The sequence below is a fragment of the Vombatus ursinus genome, unplaced genomic scaffold (genome assembly GCF_900497805.2).
Source record: "Vombatus ursinus unplaced genomic scaffold, bare-nosed wombat genome assembly UNPS02014804.1, whole genome shotgun sequence".
Classification (NCBI taxonomy): Eukaryota; Metazoa; Chordata; class Mammalia; order Diprotodontia; family Vombatidae; genus Vombatus; species Vombatus ursinus.
Window position 1 is genome coordinate 10,923,531 of NW_020954582.1, and position 22,982 is coordinate 10,946,512.

General features: G+C 45.9%; 1 protein-coding gene across 1 annotated transcript in view; it reads left to right on the forward strand.

Moving 5' to 3' along the window:
- GNG12 (G protein subunit gamma 12) overlaps positions 1-22,982 on the forward strand; it is a 143,729-nt gene that overhangs the window by 30,495 nt on the left and 90,252 nt on the right. The window lies entirely within an intron of this gene.

Consider the following 22,982-nt stretch of genomic DNA (forward strand, 5'->3'; position numbering starts at 1 on the left):
ACCTGGCAGAGGAGGGAAGTCCTGGGTTACGATGCCTCCTCTGCTCTGGTCATGCTTGCTGCGTATGACAGCATTCTCTCTTAAGACTCTGGTGCCCGTGGCCAAAGTCTGTGTGGGTCAGGGATGGGTTGTCCCGAATGAATGAAATCACCAGTCAAAAAATGCTTCATAAGCCTTAAAGCGTTAGAGAAATGTCAGCTATTGGCTGATAGGGTTAATTTTTCATGGTCCTGCGCAGGGAACTTTCAGATCAGAAACTTCCTCTATCAATTTGTTGTTGTTTCATCATTTTCTGTCCTGTCCAACGCTTTGTGACCTCTTTGGGGGGATTTTCAGAGATTGGGAGTAGTTTGCCATTTCCTTCTCCGGCTCATTTTACAGGTGAGTCAAACAGGGTTAAGTGACTTGCCCAAGGTCACACAGCTGGGAAACATGTGTGACTGGATTTGAACTCAGGAAGATGAGTCTTCCTGACTGTAGGTGGGGCGCTCTATCTCCAGCACCACCTAGCTGCCCTCCTCGTTTGATCCTCACAACAGTCCTGTGCCATAGGCACTATATTTTATGAGGATAATAATAGCCCTTATTATTGTTGTAAAGATCAAATGAGATATTTGTAAAGCACTTAGCAAATGTCTGGCACATAGTAGGCACTTAACAAATGTTTGTTCCCTCCCCTTCTGACCTATAATTATCCCCACTTTTCAGTTGAAAAACCTGAGAAAAGCAGAGGTTGATTGACTTGCCTAGGTCACACAGTTGCGAGTGGCAGAGGCTGGATTTGAACTCGGGTCTGGCTTTCACCAGATTGCCAGTCACATCCTTGACAAAAGCAGTTAAGAATTCCTCCCCTCCACCAAGATGCCTCATTATGATTGTTGTTGGATTCTTTCCAGTCTTTGAGTTCTATGATAATTCCGTGATTTCTGTCCCACATTCTTTCCACCACCCTTCCCCTGATGGCCATAAAACACCGTGGACCTTTGGTCAGGAAGTGCAAATCTCTGCATCATCAATCTGCCCTTTTTTTTTTTTTTTAAACTGTTTTCATTTCACAGTTCTGAGAGAGAAATCTCTGCGTCTGTGTTGGAGGCAGCCCCTGCCCAAGTCACACGGACCTCAGGTTCTCTAGGCTCGATCAAAGAGAGGAATCCCGTGTGGGGGCACTTTCCCAGGGTGTGGCAGGGCTGACACCGGGCAGCCAGGAGGCTGGGCACACACACCAATCAGTGCCAGGCTCGGCATGGAGCCCTTGAAGCACCAAACCAGAGGTCAGTCCTTCTGTCCAGGCAGAGGAGGGAAGGAGGCTGATCTTGTATCGGCCTTTTCAGATACACGCACAGAACCGTCTCTGTGGCCCCCAGCCAGCCCTGCCTCCTCATGCCTCAGGACAACACCCCTCTATGTCCGGCTTTACTCCTTCATTTTTGTCCCACAGGAAAAGAATTGGGCATGCAGCTGTCCCCAACTTGACAATTTCCCAGATCTCATCTAATGAGAAAGTATCGAGAGGTACTAGGTTTAGTATTTTGACCTTGACCTTGTAGGTCAAGGAAAACTGTTGGGAAAAACCATGGCAGTGGTATTTACAAAGCAACCACTGTGGTTGTTGAAGTGATTTCTGCTTGTTGGCATCTGGTTTGGCCAAGATGAGATCATGTCACCCCCTCATTTTGCAGGTGGGGAAACTGAGCCCCACAGAGGTAGATTCCTCCTGAGAGTAAGCTGCAGATACGGGATATGAACCTACATCGTCTTACTCCTGAACTAGTGCCACTCAGAATTAGGGTGTGTTTTTCTTTTTTTTCTTAATTAATTTCTTAATTTTTTAATTAATTAATTTCTTAATTTTTTCTTTTTTCTTAATTTATTTTTCGTTTTCTGCAATCACTTCCATAAGCTTTTGAGTTTTAAATTTTTCTCCTCCTCCCTCCCCAAGATGGCACACAATCTGATATAGGCTCTACATATACATTCCTATTAAACATATTTTCACATTAGTCATATTGTAAAGAAGAATTAGAACCAATGAGAGGATCCATGAGAAAGAGGAAAAAGAACAAAACAGAAGGAAAAAAAAAGAGCAAACAGTATGCTTCGATCTGCATTCAAACTCCATAGTTCTTTCTCTGGAGGTGGACAGCATTTTCCATCATGAAACCTTTGGAGATGTCTTAGATCCTTGCATTGCTGAGAAGAGCTAAGTCCATCAACCTTAGTCATCACACAACGTAGCTGTTACCTTAGTCATCACACAACGTAGCTGTTACCGTATACAACATGCTCCTGGTTCTGCTCACTTCACTCAGCATCAGTCCATACAAGTCTTTCCAGGTTTTTCTGAAGTCTGTTTACTCATCATTTCTTATAGCACAATAGTATTCCATTACATTCATATGCCACAACTTGTTCAACCGTTCCCCAACTGACAGGCATCCCCGTAATTTCCAATTCTTTGCCACCACAAAAAGAGCTGCTATAAATATGTTTATACCTGTGGGTCCTTTTCCCATGTGTATGATCTCTTTGAGATACAGCCCTAGAAGTTCTATTGCAGGGTCAAAGAGTATACACATTTTTATAGCCCTTTGGGCATAGTTCCAAATTGCTCTCCAGAATGGTTGAATCATTTCACAGCTCCACCAACAATGCATTAGTGTTCCAATTTTCCCACATCTTCTCCAACATTTATCATTTTCCTGTTTTGTCATGTTAGCCAGTCTGATAGGTGTGATGTGGTACCTCAGAGTTGTTTTGATTCGCATTCCTCTAATCAATAGTGATTTAGAGCATTTTTTTCACATGACTTTAGTTGACTTTAATTTCTTTATCTGAGAACTGCCTGTTCATATCTTTTGACCATTTATCAATTGGGGAAAGGGTTGTGTTTTTCTGAAGCCTCATCTTAGAATTAGGAGCTGGTATGGACCTCCCATCCAACTTCTTCATTTTATAGATGAAGAAACTGAGGCCCAAGGAGGGTGAATGATTTGCCCAAGGTCACACAGATGTCCGAGGTGGGATTTGAACTCAGGTCCTCTGACACCACAGTTCCTTGACTTCCATTTTGCTGTCCTGTAGACAGAGTTGCAAACATTCGGATGGGCAGCAACAGAACATTTTAACTACTCCCATGCAGTTTATCAGTTTTGGTGGTAAATACTTAGGTGTGCAGGGAGAAAAGTGAGCATAGCCTGGTGGATAGAGAGCTAGCCTCGGATAAGGAAAGGCTTGAAATCACTGCCTGCCTCTGACACATAGTGCCCCTATGATTCTGGACTAGTCCTTGAACCTCTTGCTGCTCCAGACAACATTGCAAAGAAGGTGCCGATCTGAACTGAGGGAGGGAGTTTCCTCATCTAGGAGTTCCCCGGACCAAAAAAATCACAAATCTAGTCTCGATTTCTATTTCTAGGTAGAAAGAGCATAGTGTAGGGTGTTCCATGTGGACTCACGAAGAGCTAAATTCAAGTCCCACCTATGTGTAGTAATAGTAGCAGTAGTAGTAGCACTAGTAGTAGTAGCAATAGAGTAATCGTAGTTGTAGTAGTTATTGTAGTTTTTGTATATAGTTGTTGTACTTAAATCAATATAGTAAACTAGTAGTAATTGCAACAGCAACAACTACAACAACTATTACTAATAGTTTACTATAGTTTTAAGATTTCTCAGGGGCTAGCTTAGGACCTGGCATATGGTAGCCACTTAATCCAATAATCCAGTCCATTAAATATTTATTAATCACTTCACATGTCTGTGCTAAACTCTGAGGATACAATTAATAAAAAGAAATGCAGTCCGCACCCGCCATGAGCTTACAGTCTAAAGGGGGAGATAACACATGGTAATTAAAGGCTCAAATAATAAATGCCCAATGACTGATTGATGATGCTAGGCCCTGAAGATACAAAGGTGAAACAAAACCAGCCCCTGCCTTTAAGCAGCTTACATTCTCTTGGACAAGACCCAAGATAAGGCATCTCCCCACCTTTGTATGTCAGCGTGTCCTTCATCTCTAACCTTATTTTTCCATGGGCGTTCTTTTAAAGTAATTTAAATAGGCCTTCGGTTTTCTTTGCATCATTCTTCTGCATTGGCACATCCTTTTTTTATACTTGGAGCAAAGATAAACTTTAGCCCAGTACGCTAATTGGGCAACTAATCCTCTGTAAGAAGCAGAAAGGGGCACGGTTGGCACATACTAACTTGTGGTAAAAAGCACACTATGCTGGCGCACGAATCCAGTGTAGCAAACTGTCCTTCAGTGAGATCTCAGAGTTCTCATCTTGATCTGGTTTTTTTCTGGCCATCAGTTCATCCTGGCCCGTTGGTTTTGTCCTCCTTTCTGTTGCTTTCTGCACTTTAGGTATTCATAGAATCAGAAATCTCAGAGTTGGTAGTGTCTTACAAGACACCTAGGCCAACCCCTAACTAAACAGAAATCTTCATGACATTATCCTGGCCTTCCCTTAAAGAACATGGGAGGTGGTTTCCTCCTATGGCATCTCATTTCACTTTAGAGGAGCTCTGATGTTAAGAAGTAAGTGTTTCTTTATGTTGAGCCCATATCTGCCTTCTTTAGCCGTGCAAAGCAGATCTTAATTCCACTTCTGGATGGTAACCTTTCAGGTTCTTGAAGCTATAATGCATGTCTCTCCTAAGCCTTCCAATGGGCCCAACCTCCCGTCACCAGCATTTCTACTATCAACAGCTACCTTTCTCTAACTCTCCATGTTAATGCCTGGCCCATGCTTTGGCCACCATTTTGTGTCTCTGCCCAATCTTCCCCACCCAACTATTAACCAAGCTAATGCCACTTTGCTGATTGTAACAGCTCTGGCCAAATGATTTCCTGTTCCAAACTGTTGGAGTCTGCCTCAGATACATCTGTTACCTTATCAGCTTACGTGACTGCAAATGGAAAGCTTTTGAGAGATGGAGTCCATATCCAAGGATTAAGGGTATATGTAGAAGAGGGATGCAGATTCTTCAAACCCCATATCAGGCTTTAAGGCCCTTCCCTCCTGGATGTAAGAGTAACTGAAATCTTCCATAGTTTTATATTTTAAATGCTGTTTCTGTCACTAACTAGTTGAATGACCTTGAGGAAGTCACTTGACTCCTCTGACCTTCAGTTTGCTCACCTGTAAAATGGAGGTACTACACTATCAGTGCTCCCTGCCTCACAGAGTTCTGTGTAAAGTGTCTTACCAACCTTGGAGAGCTATGTAAATCCCATTTACGAATGTTCACATGATGGGAGGGGAGGCAAATAAGCTGCTGGGAAGATAACCACTTCTCTGCAGTTCTGCAGCTGAAATGTTGCAGCGTTCGCGAACGCTCAAGCCTCACGCTGAGGGTGCTGTGGGCGGCGACCCAAGCCAAGGACTGTGTCATGGCGTTTCCCTCTCCCAAGTAGAGCAAAGGGAAAAGGGCGAAACTGCGTTAAGGGCAAGAAGGCTTGGCAGAGAAATTCAGAAAGCTTCTGGGTGTTCTGAGTTGTCATCTGCCTAGCGTTGGCTTTGGCGTGGCCCTATGGCCAATTGCAAAAGAAAAGGAAGATCAGTCAATCAGTAAACATCTATTAAGCTCCTACTGTGTGCCAGGCTCTGTGCATAGCCCCACCTTTGTGTAGACTCTCGTTGTCATGCACAAGTCAGCTTTGTTTGTCATTCAACCCAGGGCTTCTCCCTCTGTCCTCAGAAGCCAAGCAGAACAAAGCTGACTCTTCTTCTCGTAAGAGCTCACAGATAGAGTTTTAAGGTTTGCGGAGTGCTTTACATCTTTTAATTTATTCAGTCTTCAGAACAACCCTGTGAGATAGCTGCTGTTATTCCCATTTTGTAGCTGAGGAAATTGAGGCTGAGAAAGGATGTGACTTGTCTAGGGTCATACTTAGGCAGGATTTAAACCTGAATCCAGGTCTAAGACACTATCCAATGGGCCACCTAGCTACCAGATAGTCTTTCTGTCCTGGAAGACAGATGTCATGCCCCACCATAGACTAGACGTCTTTCTTTCCTTTTTTTTTTTTTTTTGGTAAGGCAATTGGGGTTAAGTGACTTGCCCAGAGTCACACAGGTAGTAAGTGTTATGTGTCTGAGGCCGTATCTGAACTCAGGTCCTCCTGACTCCAGGGCCGGTGCTCTATCCACTGCGCCACCTAGCTGCCCCAAGACATCTTTCAATCATTGGTCTTTCCTTGGAAGATTTTAAGCACTTGTCGGGTGTGTTGAATCAAATGAGGAAGACTGTGACATCCCTTTGGGCTCTGAGATTTGGGGGATTCTTCTGTGAAACCCGATTCTCCCTCCCCATCCATCCCCGGATGAAAATGGTTTTTGCCTCTTCTCCCTGGCATTTCTGCCCTAGGGCCTGATTCTCCTGTTTAGTGAGTGCCTCACCTGGCCCACTCTTTCAGGCTGGCCCCCAACATATTTCACTTCAGCGTCCACACAACCACACAAGGTGGGGTCTTCTCGACCCCATGCCTGGCTGTTGCTTGGGTTCTCCCCACTCCCAGTTCTGGAACGATGATCGCGTCATCAGTGCCTTTGTTTCTGTCCTAATTACTTAATGGATTCCTGGCCACATCTCCCAGAGGTGTATCGTCTCTTTCTATTAGAGTATAGGTGCATTGAGGTCAGGACTGTAATCTCAGAATTTAGCACAGACTCATTCTTCTAGTATTCCAAGATTACCTTATCTCTGGCTCTCCTTTATCCTCATCAAAAACTGTCTCCTATCATTATCCTTCTCTCCCTCCACCCCCCCCCTTATTATTATTATTATTACCTGGACTGGTTCTTTCCCTATCGAGGCCAGGCTGGAAGATCAGTGACCACTCACAAACTTGATTCCGCCGCTGATCAGCAGAGAAACTTTGACCTGCCTCTTTTCCAACCTGGACGTGTTTCCCTTCCCTGGGCAGCCGGGTGCCCTTTCGAGCCCCCCTCCCTCCATCTCGCCATATTGTTGCCAGACTTAGTGGAGACACTAGTTAGCTTAGCCTACTGAAACTCAGAACTCCCAGCTCAAGGGATCCACCATCTTTAGCCTCCCCTGCAGCAGAAGTGTGACCTATGGAGTGGCAGAATGGAGTAATATATAGAGGGTAGGTCTTGCAGTCAAGATCTCCAAGCACACTTGGAGTCAGGTTCTGCTGACATGCTGGCTTTTTGACTGTGGGAAAGTCATATAACTTTTTGAGTGCCCTTAGGAAATTCTGTAAGACTCTAGGTCCCATGGTGTTAGCTTGAGAGTCACTATTGGGTAGGGAAAATCCTTGGGGGCAGGGAGCAAGAACGGACCCTGTGAACAGTGGGCATTGAGAGCCACATGACAAAGGGGCCCCATTCAGAACAACAAACACTACCCTTTTGTAAAGCCTGACTGATGCCAGGAAACTGGGAGAGCAGACTGCCCTGAGCAGGAGAGCCCTGCCCTGCCATGCTCTCTGGCTGCCAAGCCCCAGCTCCTTAGCACGCCCAAGAGTGCACAACCTTGGACAGCCGAAACTGAACGTCCTGACAGATCTGAGGCATCAGGGTGGCTCAGTGGACAGATCCCTGCTCCTGGAGTCAGGAGTTGCTTTTCAGTCGTGTCCAAATCTTTGTGACCCCTTTTGGGGGTTTTGTGGGCAGAAATACTAGAGTGGTTTGCCATTTCCTTCTCTAGCTCATTTTACAGGTGAGGAAACTGAGGGAAACAGGGTTCAGTGACTTGCCCAGGATCATCCAGCTAGTAAATGTCTGAGGCAGAAGGAAGATGAGTCAGGAAGACCTGAGCTCAAATTCAGCCTCATACACTTACTAGCTGGGTGACCCTGGGTGAGTCACTCAACTGCTGCCTGTCTTAGTTTCCTCAACTGTAAAATAGGGACGATAACACCTACCCTCCTGGGGTTGTTGTGAGGACCACATGAGATTTTAGTTGTAAAGCACTTTCTTTGCACCTCTAGATACATGTGTGTCTCTTTGTTATTATTTCAAAGCACTTTACATGCCTCACCTCACTGGATCTTTACAAGTTTCAGACCTAAAGGTAGGATGATAGGATTTAGGGTGGGAAGGGCCCTGAGATGCTGGTCCATCCTGTTCATTTGATAGCAGAAGAAAATGGCAGCTGAGAAGGGCAAAGGTGCCTGAGGACACCTAGGGAGCTGTGTGACCTGAGCAAAGCACTTTTCCTCTCTGGTTTCCCTTTCTTCATCAGTAAAATGCATTGTAAGCTTATGACTGAGCCGTGACTTGAACTCAAGTCCTCTGACTTAGTGCTGGAGCTTTCCCTCTGTTTGTACATAGTCGTTTGCATGTTATCTCCCTGTTAGACGGTAAGCCCCTTGAGGGCAGGGGCTGTCTTTGCCTTTCTTTAGTGCCTGACACATAGGAGGCACTGACCAATGACTCCAAATCCAATGCTCTTTCTCCCGTACTGTATGACCTCATCCTTCTGGCCCCCTCCAATGCCTGTGCACAGCACTGTTTAATTATCCTGCATGATCAGAATGTGGATCAGAATAATCTTCAAGAAAAGATTAAAATGATACTCAGAACAGTGGATGAACTAATTTTAGGGGGAATTGCAGCACAGAAGATGGGAATAAATAGGGCTTTCTGGTTAATTTTGCTTAAAACAACAACAATAGATGAAGTTAAGGGGCTAGAATCCAGGCAGTTGAAAAAATGGAGAATTTTTTTAGCCTTGAGAGGAGAAGGCTTTTCTTGGGCGCGGGGATGACCAGAGCAGGGGTGGATACAGGTCTCTCTTAGTGTCTAGAGTGCTCTCACTTGAAGAGGGATTCAGTGCCTTCCTTTGGACGTAGAAGGCAGAACCAGGACCGATGAGTGGAAATCGTAAAGAAATAGCTTAGGATAGATAAAAGGAAAAACCTCCTTCCCATTGGGCTGTTCAGGTATGAAGTGTGCCCTCGTGGGAAGCAGTATTGAGTCAGCCCCAGTTGTTGGGGTGCTGGAGTGGCAATTCTTTCCCAGATGTGAATGGTACAGCATCACCAGCCCTGAACCTCATCATCCGCACGTAACAGCCAGGGGAGCCGCTCACTCTGTGTGGCGAGGTCCCTTCCACCTCTCGAATTCTGTGGTTTGTAGCTGTGTCCTTTAATTCCCCTCATCCAAGTCTCCGATGCTCAGGTGAATTTTCAGGAGACCCCTCGCTTAGAGCAGTTGTCCTTGGCAACAGAAGGCTTAGCTAAAGCACCATTTCTCTTTGCAGCTCCCCACCTCCCTTCCCTGCCCACTGTGGAGGTTTTGGCAGTGAGCTTAGGCCGTCTTGCTGCTGTTTTCTTTTGTCTGGCTTTATTTTTCTTTATGGCGTATCATGTATTTCAATCTCTCCCAGGAGGGCGACAGGCAAATTTTCCATAGCCCTCTGTTGATGCAAAATGGAAGAGCACTAGGTAGATGCAAAATAATTCAGAAGAATTCACAAGTATCAGAGAAAACCACAGGAAGTCTCCCCTGGAGGATGGGAGCAGGTACAGAAGGAGGAGGGTGCTCGTGACTCCAGCCCAGCCCCTAGATTCTCTAGCGTCCTGGTGATCAGTCCTCATTCAGATACTCCTCTCCAGGCCAACTCAGGGCTCAGACCGATAGAGCACAGGACATTTCCCCATATGGAGAAACGTCAGGCCTACCATTGTCATACCTTCCCTTGTAACAAAGAAAACTGGCCAGTGGGGGCAGCTAGGACCTGGAGTCAGAAGGACCTGAGTTCAGATCTGGCCTCAGCCACTTGACTCTTACTAGCTGTGTGACCCTGGGCAAGTCACTTAACCCCATTGCCTGGCCAAAAAAAAAAAAAAAGGAAGAAAGAAAACTGACCAAAGTCCTGTGGTTTGTGTTCCAGGAAGTTTCCCAGCTTCTCACTTGTGAGCACTTCTCCAAACTGTTTTGTCCACACTGTGTGCTGACTTTCCTTTGTGTGTATTATTTACCCCTAGGAGAATGACTCTCCCAATCCAGCATTTCAGAAGCACCTACTGTGTGCCGGGCAGCATGATGTGACTATGGCAAGCTGGCCAGAGTTAGCCCACAGCCTATTTTGTGCCCTAGAGAGCAACGAGTCTTTAGTTCAGGTTTTTTTTCATTATTTAAATAAAATAAGACTTTATTTTTTTTAAATGTAAAAACAATTCTCAACTTGCAGTTTGCCGACCCCTGGTGTATTGGCTAAAGGAGGTAAGCTCCAAGTTAAGAAAACCTGGGTTCACATTCTGCCTTTGACAGTTCTGGCTCAGTGACCCTGAACAAGTCCTTTGCCGTCTCAATGAGTCAGGCAGCAGCTGCCGTAAGATGAAGTGGCAGAGAAGGTGCTACCTGCCTTGGTAGAGGGAAATGCTCCATCTGGAAATTCCCATGTCAGTAAAGTCCCAGTCTTGCAAACCCCCACCTCCCAACTGCCCCTCGGCACTGTGCTAGGCTCTGGGAAAACAGACATCAATGAAACACTTCCTGCCCTGTGGGAGTTTACATTCTATAGGAGAGACACGTATGTGCCTAGATGAATACACACACACATACATGCATGGATGCCCACATAACATATGCAAAATAAATATGAGGTAAGCCCCTTGAAGGCAGGGACAGCTTCCTTTTTGGCTTAGCTTCACGGTGGCCTGGCAACAAAACAGATGTGGGACTGAATTGGATTAAATTCTTGGGAAAAGAATTGCTTCCTAACCAGCCTCCTGGGTTTAGTTGTTAAATTGCATTTCTGGTCTCAGAATGCTCAGCAGAACCCCCTTTCAAACCTTGGCCATGGCAATGTTATCTTACGGTCAAAGCACCAGACTGATTTTTCCCTAAACGTTTATCAAGCGCCTACTATGTGCCAGTCAATTGGTCGAGGAGACCGAGTCTCAGACTGTTCATGTCGCTTCCTGGTCGCCTGTTTACAAAAACCCGGCCCGTGAGGTATCCGGGGTGGGTCCCAAAGCCTTGACCTGTGACGCTGCTGGAGGGAGCCACCATTACAAATGTGGAGGCAGGCCCTTCCCACACTGCTATAAACACGCAGTGCCCTGCGAGAGTCTCATTTCATTCCAGTCCTGAGCCTGAGTCACCAGACTGGCCTGAGTCAGGCCTGGTCCAAACGTGCGCTGGGGCCCAAGGAATCCTGGCCGGATTCAGGTAGATAAAGCAAGAAGGACCTTCCATACCCTAGTCCAGGCGCTCTGAGAATTGTAGTCGGTTTGTACGCGCTTGCGATTCATTCTTGTTAGTTTTCGGATTTGTGGGACCTGGTGGGAACATACCATTGGTGTTCATTCTCATCCGAGGAGTATTTGTTCTGATTCTTCTTCCCCCGTCAGGAATCCAAGGCGTGGGGAGGTTACCTCTCCCATGTGCTGTACCCAGAAATCCAGCAGAAGCTGAAAAACTCTTTCCGTGTTGTTTCCTGGTCAGGCTCCCAGCTGGGCGCTTCCTGTATTCTGCCCCTGACTGTCAAGCCTGACTCCTTTTTGCAGCGGACATAACCCAAATATTTGTATAATGACTCTGGAGTCTCGTGGCTGAGTGAGAGAAATCTTCCCTTCCCCCACGACTCCCCCCCACAAAAAAAAGAAAAAAAAGATGATACATCTTAGAGAGCCAAATATCCGCCAGATTTGTTATTTTAACCATCTAATTCCTCAGTCCCTTAGAACCGTCAATTAACTAGGATTTTGGAGAATTGAAGTCCTCCTGGAGAAACAGTGCAATATGGACTTGGGGTTCAGAAGAACTGGGTTCAGGTTCTGCCTAGGACTCATTACTAGCTGAGTGACCCCGGGTAAATCCTCAGCCAGATGGCCACTCAGGTGCCTTCCAGCTCTAAATCTATGGTCCTGTGATGTTTTGCTTTAACCTGGAGGTAATGTTAGGTCAAGAGAAAGCTCTGGAAGCATCTCTGACAACTCGGGATGGCTTCAGGTCTGGGCAGTGTGCCTGCCATCTGAAAATCAGCCTGGCCAAATTTGGATCATTGGCGGAAGGGTGATGAATTTGCCAGCCTAGCATTGTTTGAATCAATCAGTCAACAAGCATTTCTTAAGTCTTTGGTAGTGCCCAGCACCGTGCTAACCCTGAGGATACAAAGAAAAAGCCAAATAAGTCCCAGCCCTTAAGGAAGCTTCCATTTGAAAGGGGGAGATGATATATGCATAAACACTGAAGGCTTGTCTCTGGAGATTTTGATCTGCATGAGTGGAGGGAACATACGTTATACCATTAAAACCTTGGGTCCTTTAAGTATCAGAGGGGGTATTATACTTAATGCACCAAGGGCAAATGATGGGGTGGGGGGAGGAAATGATCGATGTCACGGATTCATTTGTTCATTTTAAAAGTCAATTCCAATCCAACAAGTATTAAGCACCTACTGTGTGCCAGGCACTGGGCTAAGTGCTGGGATACCATTAATAAAACGATAGTCCCTGTCAAATACATATGTGGGCTCTCCACAAATTTCCTTGTTTTATTTTTTCTAACATTAAGAAACCATTTCTGGGATGCTATACCTGTCTCCTGTTGTGTGCCTAGATATTCAGTTTGGACTGGGCTCAGTCCTGGGGAGCTTGTCCTCTAATGAGAAGGGTTAGACTTTTTGCTCATTAACCCTAACCCCAGCATATGGGAAAAGCTTTACTTATAACTTAGGTTATGGCTCACATCTGGTGTTTCACCAAAAGGGGGAGTAAAAAAGTACTTAATGCAAATCAGATATGGGACAGATAATTTATTCCTACACACAAAAGAAATGCTAAACATAAAAGACACATAGCTTGCATAAACAGAATGATTTTAAAACAGAATTTAGAAACAACTTATTACTACTGTTACAATCTGGTGGGAAGCTGATACTTAAGCTTGATCAGAAGCTCTTTGCGGGACTGCTCACTGAGCCCTGTATGTTTCACCTCTACTCCACACTGTCTAAAGAGCATCCAGGACAAACCCGCTGATTAAAGCTTGCTTGGGCTAATACTTTTGCTGATGACCTTCCTCTCCAAGAACACTGCAGTCGTGGCCATGGATTTCTCTCTGCCACTGTTCAACTCTCATTGGATGGGACGGCTCAAACTCACAAGGTTACCTCCATACCTGTAGCTGTCCATCTTGAGAGAGGTACCGACTCTTTCACAGAAGATCAAGAAAGAAAAAACACAAAAGCAGCCGCCAGAGCCCCAGGCTCAATCCTGCTTACACAAAACTTGTGCTTAGACCTTCCTGGAGGCTAGGGTTTGGGGGTGATGGATGGAATAGCGCCAGCTACACCCTTCCCTTTCCCCCAATCCTTTATTAGGAAGCGACTTGGTACTACTGGAGCCAGAAAGAAAAATAGTAGGAGTGTTCATCAGCTCAAAGTGCAAAGCTTTGAGCCCCGAGTCTTACATGGTAGAAGGTAGGCTCCAAACTCCTACATGTCCAACTACATCCCTGAGGGGCAGCTCTGAGCCTGCTCCAAGAGATGGCCCCGAGGAGCCAGGCCAACCTTGCTATGCTTTGTATGTTTTATATACTTGTATGTATGCACATGCTCATTCCCCCAATAGAAGGTAAGCGCCCTGAGGGCAAATATAGTTTCATTTTGCTTTGTGTCCATAGAACCTTCTCCAGTGGCCCAACACATGTAGGCACTTGAAGGCTTGCTGAATGACTGATTAATGGGTGCTATTTCATGAGAACTTGGGTCACTGCAGTGACCTGGCCTCAGACACACAGCAAACAATGTTTAATCACATTGTACCTTCCCAAGATAGGAAGATAGACTAGTCCATGGCAGAAGAGTTTTCTTTAAGCAAGGTTGGCTGCAGCAGAAACCCTCGATTTAGAGATGTAAGAGGGCATCTAATCCCCCTCCTTTATTTGATAGATGAGTGAGCTGAGGTCCAGCAAAGTGAAGCATTTTGCCCAAGGTGACTCAGATAATAAGTGGTAAAGCATGGTCTCAGACCAGTTTCCCTGTCTGAGTCCAGGGATGTTTCCCATGCACCATGACATGGCCCCATTCCTCTGATCCTTGGAACTCCCACTGGCATTCCTCTTATGTACTATGTTGCTGATCAGGGATGCATCCATCAGGGTAGGGTGAGGAAACTCATAAGCCAAGATCAGGTGACTTAATGGCATTGTTTATTTGAAGTCCGACTTAGTGAAAATCCTTTGGAACGTGGCTTATTTTGGGAAGAGTTGGAAAGTTTCCCTTCTGGGCTGCTGTGTTTTTCAGAACATGCCCTTGTAGGTTGTATGATGAGGATATTTCAGCATGATAATTCTGTCCAGATCTTTGCTTTGTAGTTACCTGAATGGTTTCCTGTGGACTTTCACGATAGTAGGAAACATGTGTTGCCTAGGTTGTATCTGTGCCCCCATCATGATTGTAGGTGGATTTGTGGTGTAGGTGCACACACATGAATAGACACGACATTCATGGACGAAGGGGGGAGGTCATTTATACTGTACTTTCCAAAGGAGGAGAGGGTAGAGGGCGGGAACCTCACAGACTTGACTAAAGAATTTTACCGCTGTGTCCAAGGTTGGGAGCATTTTCACACACTCTGTTCAGTGGAGTCCAGAGGTGTTTAAACAAACATAGGCTTCGGGACTAGGCATGCACAGGAGCTCTCTCATGGCTATGCACTTGCTGGAGTTAAAAGAGCTAGGTAAGCGGTATACATAGGGCTTTATAATAGAATGTTCTGGTTTTAACTGAACTCCTAATTTCCCTTTATGGTGTTTCTTAATTTTATTTAAATGGCAAAAAAAATAAAGCAAAACCACATTTTTGAAACTAATAATTTTAAAAAACAACATAGGATCATAAATGGAGAGCTGGAAAGGACCTCAAAGGCCATCTAATTAAGTCTCCTCCTTTTCTAGATGAGAAAACTGAGGCCCAGGGAACTGGCATGACTTACCCAAGGTCATACCAAATGTAAGCGTGGGGGTGGGATACACATTCTGATCTTGCCCTTTGTACAAAGAAAGTATAGGGGGCAGCTAGGTGGCACAGTGGATAGAGCACTGGCCCTGGAGTTAGGAGGACCTGAGTTCAAATTTGACCTCAAACACTTGACACTTACTAGCTGTGTGACCCAATTGCCCCCCCACACACACACACCACAAAGCAGAGATAGGGTAGAAGACAGAAGGCACTAAGGTTATGGAGGCCTGGAAAAGCCTTCTTGAAGAAATGGTAGAGAGTTCTGGAGTGGGAATCAGGAGATCTGGGTTGGAATTCAAGAGCTTCCATTTACTGAGTGATGGAAATCAAGTAGCATTAACCTCTGTGAACCTCAAGGCCCTGGTCTGTAAAATGGGAGTGAGTGAGTGAGTGCCACCTCTCAGGATTGTTGAGAAAAGGTCTCTCTCTGCAAGCCCCAAGGGCAGTGGAAACATGAGCTGCTGTTACAGTCAGTCACATGTGAAACTCTTCCTGTGCTTTCTCCTTCTTGGGGAGGAAATGACCAGAATGATAATAGTCGTCATTTCTGTAGCAGAGCTCTTAACAAGCTCTATCTCCTTTGAGCCCTTTGGGGGAGATACCGTGGGCAATCTCGTTCTCCCCATTTCACAGCTGAAAGCTCACAAGTGAAGCTCGGCAGAGTTTGACTTGGCCAGAGTCAACCAGCGCGTAAGATGCAGAGGCTGATGCTTCCTGACGCCTGGTCCAGCACTCTGGCCGTTATGGCATGTGGTCACCAAGGTGGGGAGCAGAAGCCCCCACTAATCCTTAATCCGTTGGAGAAGGAAACGGCCACCTACTCCGGTATCCTTGCCAAGAAAGCCCCATGGACGGTAGGGCACACAGGGTCACAAAGAGTCAGACGTGACTGAAAACAGAAAGCACCCAGCAAATGCTTTGTTGTTCCTTCGTCCCCCTTCGTTCATTCATCACCTTTTTTTTTTTTCATACCAACCTTGTAATCTGCCTCATCCATTCAGAAGCTGATTCTTTGGTTAAATCTGGGGTTTGGATCCTGATCCTTTCGGTTTTGTTTTTTAGAAGTTCGACCATCCTAAGAGTTGTTGAAGTAAACTCACCATGAGAATAATGTTTGATGATCATAATTTTATATAATGATCATAATTTTCAGAAAGGTGGGCTGGACAGCTCCCTGGCCTTGGGCTTGGGAAGATCTTAGTTGAGCCTCACCCTTGGCACAAGTGACTGTGGTGGGAGGGCACTGAACCTCTCAGGGCGCCAACCAAACTCTCTTAGACTATAAATTCTTGAGCACGCGCTAATCTGAATTAGTGGCCAGCGTTCTGCACTAGGGGAGCCCTATAACATTGAAAGCATAAGGTCAGCCAATCGATGAATCGATCCATAATGTGTTGGACATTGTGCCAGGTGCTGGAAATGCAAAGGGAAAAAAAACTGACCCTGTCTTCAAAGAGCTTATACTGGGGGGAATTAACGTGCACACACATATAAATATATACAAAATTCACGTGCAGCACCCTCCCCTGCCTCTCATTCTGGACTCACTCTTCCGATGTCCCCTTCCACCACCAGAGAGTGGCTTACTATTCCTCCCTCAGGGATCACAGCTTCTAATGTTGTTATTCCTGAGTCCCTTTGCAGCGTGTTTGCCGATATCAATCAACGTACTTGACATAATTCAGCTTTTATAAAAGAGTGTTTTCTGGGAAGAACGGTAGTGAGAAAACAGTCACCCCAAAGCGGGAGGTACATTCACCCATTCCACACACACAAGGCCCCTGGGGTGAAGGAGCTCAAGTGCAAAGTCATGAGACATGTAAAGGAGTGGAGGGGTGCCAGAGTACTGGCCCCGGAAGTCATTTTCTCCACTGGCACAGCCCCCGCCAGGTTCACATCCGGCTTGATAGCAGCCTCCTTGCTGGGCAGCATCCACCTGCTCCCTTGACCTCTGAGGGGCTCCTCACTGGGCTTGGCTGCGCCTCTTACCAGTTGCAGGTGCTGAGGGACCTCTGGCAGTTCTTCCAACATTTTGAAGCCCATGAGGTAATAACCTGGTTAATTCTGTCTCCAGATATTCATTCCCCTAAGATTAAAAAGAATGAATGCAATAGAGGCAAAGGAAAGAGAGGTGCCATGCATTCATGGCCACCTGGTGGCCTGGTGGGAGCAGCCACTGCCCCTCCCCTTCACCTGGCAGCTCATAATCGCTCCACACTTGGTTGCCTCTAAGGAAGAAAACCAAAGAGACAGTGGAGACGAGTGTATCAATCGTTTTGTATTCAAACTTACTGCGGGCGCCAGGCTTGCCCACTCTTCAGCCAACCAGACAGCCCCTCAGCACCGCACAATACCAGCCTCTCCACCCCAAGTCCAGTCACTGGGGCGGCATGGGGCTCACCAAACCTTCATCTAAGGAAGATTATACGCGCTCCACGGTACGCCCAGGAAAGGCTAATCCCAGCATGTTCTGAGGCAGGGGTGCCAAGCTCAAACAGAAACAGCGGCCATCAAGCCATACAGAAGGATCCCTGCAGGGGCTTATTTCTCTGGTTTTAAATGTCATGTTTTCCATGTTTTGTTGTATTTTTATTTTGTTAAATATTTCCCAGTGACATTTTAATCTGGTTCAGCAGGCGCTGGGTTTTTGCCTCCTACTCAGAGAACTCATCGGCCAGTCCTTTTACAAAAACAAAATTGAAACAAGAAATAAAGACAAAGTCAGTGTTTGGTGACCTTAGATTCAAGAGAGGCCTGATTTCAAGCCCACCTCTCATACTTCCTATCTGTGTGACCTTGAACATTTCATTGTCCACTATGCCTGTCAAGCAAACTTCCAGGACTTATATCTTCAAAAGCATTTATTAAGTGCCTACCATGTACTAGGGACCTAGTACTGAGGACCATAAAGCACTGAGGATTCAATGACAGAAATACAGTATCCTCATGGATGTTATATCTTACTTTGAGGAAGTGGGATAGGGACAGAAATAATATTACAAAGAATATTAAATTAAAAATATATACAATGTAGATACAAAGTAACTTTTAGGTAGAAGGTATTCTATTGGGATGGTCAGGATAGGTTTCCTGGAGAAGGCAGTGTCTTGAGTTGAGCTCAGCCCTACCTAGGCTTAGGATTAAGATCTGTATTGGTAGAGGGGGTTCTCCACATGGAGGAAATCACAGAAATCTTTCATGTATTTGTATATTCACATAATCACCTTTATTTTCTTTAAGTTCTCAGTGAAATTTGAACACTTAAGAAAGAATCAGATTTCCCCCTGGGCCCATCCTAGTGGGTTGGCTCTCTGAGTTTCCCTAAGTAGATATACTCATTTACTGAGACCTCCATTGTGGGTGTCCACATGGAGTACTCATTAGGATCCTTTCTTGGACATAGTATCTGTGAAAGAGAAAGACACAGAGAGAGACAGATGCAGACGGGGGGAAAGAAGGAAGGAAGGGAAAGAGGAGAAAGGAAAGGAGGGAGAAGGCAAGGGAGGAGGGAGAGAAGGAAGGAAGAAGAAAAAAGGAAGGATGGAAGGAGGGAGAGAAGGAGAAAGGAAAGGAGGGAGGAGGGAAGGGAAGGGAAGGAAGGAAAGCAAAACATCTCTTAAGTGTTTTTGCCAAGCACTGTGCTAAATGCTGACAATAAAAACACAAAAATGAGAGAAGATAGAGAAATCTCTTCAGCTGCACCAAAGAGAGCTACTTTTCCACTTTAGGGGTGTAGGGCTCTGTGATGAGAGTCATCCAGGGTGACTGCTCGAGAGCCCTGCCCTGTGGACTGGAGTCTCAGACTGATTGCTGTTTGTGCACTCTATAGCTGTTATTATTGTGTATCAGTCGCCTCGCCTCCTCTTTTCTGATGGTGTTCAGATAGAAATAGTCTGGGAACAAGCTGCTAGCCTACTATTATTCTTTTATGTTTAATCTTTTACAGATTATTGTTCTGGCCGATAAAATTGCCATTTTTTGGGTAGTTGAATAAAAATACTGGGATCTAAGCTCATCTTCTGTGGGCTCAGAGAAAGTACCCTCAGGAGGGCTCACGTGGCAGACAGGGTGATGGGATCAATGATGGGCACCTGGGCTTGCTCCCACATGATTTTGATTTCTCTTATTATTTCTTGATAGTGTGAAAGCTTTTCATCCCGTGAAGCTGGGAGATTGGGAGTATTCAGTGTGGCGGCATCTATTACAAGTGTGGTTCTTAAAGGTGTATGGAGCAGTATTACAGGCAGCAGGCCTCAACCTTGACCCCTCCTCTCCCACGTCCAAGCATTCTCACTGTCCCGAGTTCCCTCCTCTCCTCCTTCCTGCTTCCCTGGCTTCAAGTCCCACTTTCTACGAGAAGCTCCCTCTTCTTAGTGTTTGCCCTCCGAGAGCACCCCTGATCGATCCTGTTTCTAGCCTGCTTGCACGTAATTGTTGCTTTTCTGCCCCACGTGAGCTCCTTACAGGCGGCAATCTTTCCCCCTTTTTGTTTTCCTAGCATTTACCACAGTATCTGGCACACAGAAGGCTCTTCGTAAATGTTTATTGATTGACTGATTGATCAGAAGATTCGGTGACTGCAGATGAGCCTTAGAGAGTTGTCTGAGCCTCAGAGAGGTTAAGTGGCATTCGTGGCTGCACAGCCAGTGAACATCAAAGGCCAGATTTGAATCCACATTTCCATCCACAGTTCCCAGCCACCTGTCACTATGTGAGATCTGTGATGAGCATGTGCTAACCAGAACAGTAATACCCTATATTTGTAGCCTGGTGGGGTTCACGCTTCTCAAAGTACACATTGGATCCCCTCTGCAGCCCGGGAGGGTGTACACGGTGGGCAGAAGGAGTCCCCATTTGACCATTGAAGACACAGTGGCTCCCAGAGGACCAGTGGAAATACTGGATTCTGTGACTGACCAGAGGGTATAAAGACCATTCTCTGGCCTCTCCTGTCTTATATCTTATTATTATCCTATCCTCCCTTATCATTTGTTTTTATGAGAGAGGAGAGTAACGCTAAGTATGCCAGCATAAAAGAGAGATTCAGACAGAATGAAGCAAAGACCTCCTGACCCTGCCTCAGAAAAACCAATTTTTAAAAAATTGAAAATCCTCATACACATTGTGGAGAATAGAAGGAGTCAACCTGGTTTGTCCTGTGCATTCAGGGCCTCCTTTTGTCTCTCTCCTACCCCCTTAACTCCACATCTCATAAACTAATGTGGAATTTGAGAGACTTATGGACTGTGATCCACTCAGTGACCAACCCCAATTCGTTGTGACTCACCATGGAAAGTGCTGCCCGCACCCAGACAGAGGCGATGGACTCAGGGGGCAGAATGAGACCTAGCGTTATTGGACGGGGCCAGTTTGGAATTTTGTTTACTTGACTTTGCCTGTTTGTTCTAAGGGTTTTGTTTTTCTTTTCTTTTTCAGAGGGGGTGGGGCTGGAAGAGAGAGAAGGCAGATTTTTATTTCTTGAAAAATAAGTAAAATTTTTGAAAATGAACTAATATTAGAAAAATTCATCCCTTTTCAACAGCATGGGGATGGGAGGAGCTCAGAAAGATGCCAGTGGAATCTAGTTGGGACCAGGGGAGTTTAGGCAGCCAGCCTTTTCCTTGGAGGTTTGGGATGCGTCTTACATTCTGCTTCTCATAGTAGGGGGAGATGTTAGAGCAAATTGCATTAATCTGTTAGTGATTAGGCCCGGCCTGGGACGTGGTCCAGCCGCTGACGTGAGCCGAGAAGAGTGCCTTGCCTCTCTCCAGAGGTCAGCATCTGCCCCAGATCTGGGAGTTTTTGTCTTACCCCTGTTGCCGGGAGAGAAGATGCATCTTTCAAGGTTAATGCCACTAGCTGCAATCTCAAGGGATTCTGTGTGGGCCTGGATGAGAATAGGAAGATAGAGAGATAGCGTGTGTCTGTTAGGCACAGGGAGTGGGAAGGGGGTCCTGGGGAAGAGGTCCCCTCAGACCAGGAGACTGACCACATGTGGCTCATGTCCCAAGGCACCTGAAATAGACCGGTCTTTAAAACATGCTCGTGTTGAAAGCCATTCGAAAGCCCAGGAGCTGGAGAAGCTACACGTCGGCTGTTTTCTTTCTTTTGCCTTTTGCAAATTGATTACAGGTTTCCGGGAAAGAAAAAAACAACAAAAACAGGCCTGCTTGCCTGGAAGTGGTCAGACCTTTCCAAAAGTGTCCATAATGTGTGATTGCTTTAGTACCATGTGCAGATTGGATTAAAGCTGAGTAAATTGTTGAATTCAGGTCGGGCCTTTCTAATCGATACTGTTGCTGATGTCCCGTCGCAGACAAGGCCACAGAGATTGGGGCTTCCTCCTAACAATCGCTGGATTTTGAGAATGGAATTTTTTACTTACCTCTCTGTCCCACTTCTCGGTATACAAGGTACTTCTTGAGGAAAGAGACTCTGCATTTTTAGTGCTTACCACAGTGTGTCCCTAGGCACACAGTAGGCGCTTAACAAATGCTTGTCGAATTGAACCTAATTTCCTCATAGTAGGAGGTGTTAGGAGTGAATGATCACCCCCATTTTTACAGGTGAGGAAACTGAGCCTCAGAGAAATTGGCTGGCTTGACCCAGCTGAGAAGCGTCAGAGGTGGGCTTCCAACCGAGGTCCCCTGACTTAAAGACCAATGCTGGTCTGCTGTAATAATTGTGTTGTAAAAATAATAATAGCCAAGACTGAAATGTGTTATTTCCCTTGATATTCACAATAACCCTGTGAGGTAGGTACTGTTCCATTTTACAGATGATGTAGCTAAAGGCTGAGGGATCTAACAGGATTTGCCCAAGGTCACACGGCTAATGAATGTCAGAGGTGGAATTCAAACTCAGGTCTTCCTGGCCCTAATCCAGCCTGCCATCTGTCCGCTACGCCCCCTAGTGGCCCGTGCCCCATTCCCCCATCTTTGGAACCGTTGTGTTATTATTATATATTGTGTATTATCTCATCAGTTGCCAAGAGCTCAGTTACCATCTCAGTGCAGGTGATTTCCGCTTCTCCTGCGCTAACCCCCTCAGACCTTCTCACATCCCCTTCTAGGCCCTGAAGGCATCTGACGTGTCTAAAACAGGGCTCTCACCATTGCCTCCAAACTTCCCCTCCTCGTGCTCCTCATTCTCACTTGTTTCTACCTTCCCAGCGTGGCTACAATCAGTCCCTTTCTCCCTAGTCTCACATTGCTGCCCCACCTTGGTTTAGGGTTTCATCACCTCTCATTTGTATTAGTGCCATAGCCCTCCCTGCCTGAAATCTCTCCCCATTCCTGTCCTGTGCCAGGATGATTTCCAAAGTGTAGGTCTGACCACATCAACCCCTGCTCAGGGAACTCCAGAGGCTCCCAGTTTCCTTCAGGAACAACCAAGAAGTCATCCATTTTTCAGCTAAAGATAATCACAACTTGGCCCCTTCCTACCTTTCCAGGCATCCCCCCTTTCCTCCCCTCCACATACTCTGCTATCCTCATTGTGTTCCTTGAACATAACCCTCCATGTCTGTGCCCCCTCACAATTTCTGTGCCTTTTAATTTCCTACCTTCCTTGATGACTCAATTTAAATCCCACATTCTGCAGGAAGGCCTTCTCTGTCCCTTCCCTTCCCTCCCAGACTGCCTTCTATCTATTTTGTATGTAACCTCTGTGTTCTTAGTTATTTTCACCAGTAGGATGTCAGCTCTGAGGGTCTTCTCTGGTCTAGATCTTTGCAGTATCTGCCATACACTAAGCACTTAATAAATACTTGTTGATTGTCAGACTAATTAATGTATTTTGGAAAAACTGAGAACTGCCTCCCACCATCCACCCCCAATATGCTTTTCTAATGACTGGTGTTGACTTATCTGGGCACAGACTGTTTGCCAATATAGGTAAGTTCCCTGAGGGCAAGTTTTGTTTCACTTTCCCCTTTGTTTCCCCAGCACCTGGCACAGTGCCTGCTACATAGTAAGCTTTTTAAAAAATGGTTGTTGATTGACTGCTTGAAAGGCTGACTCACAGAGGTGACCTGG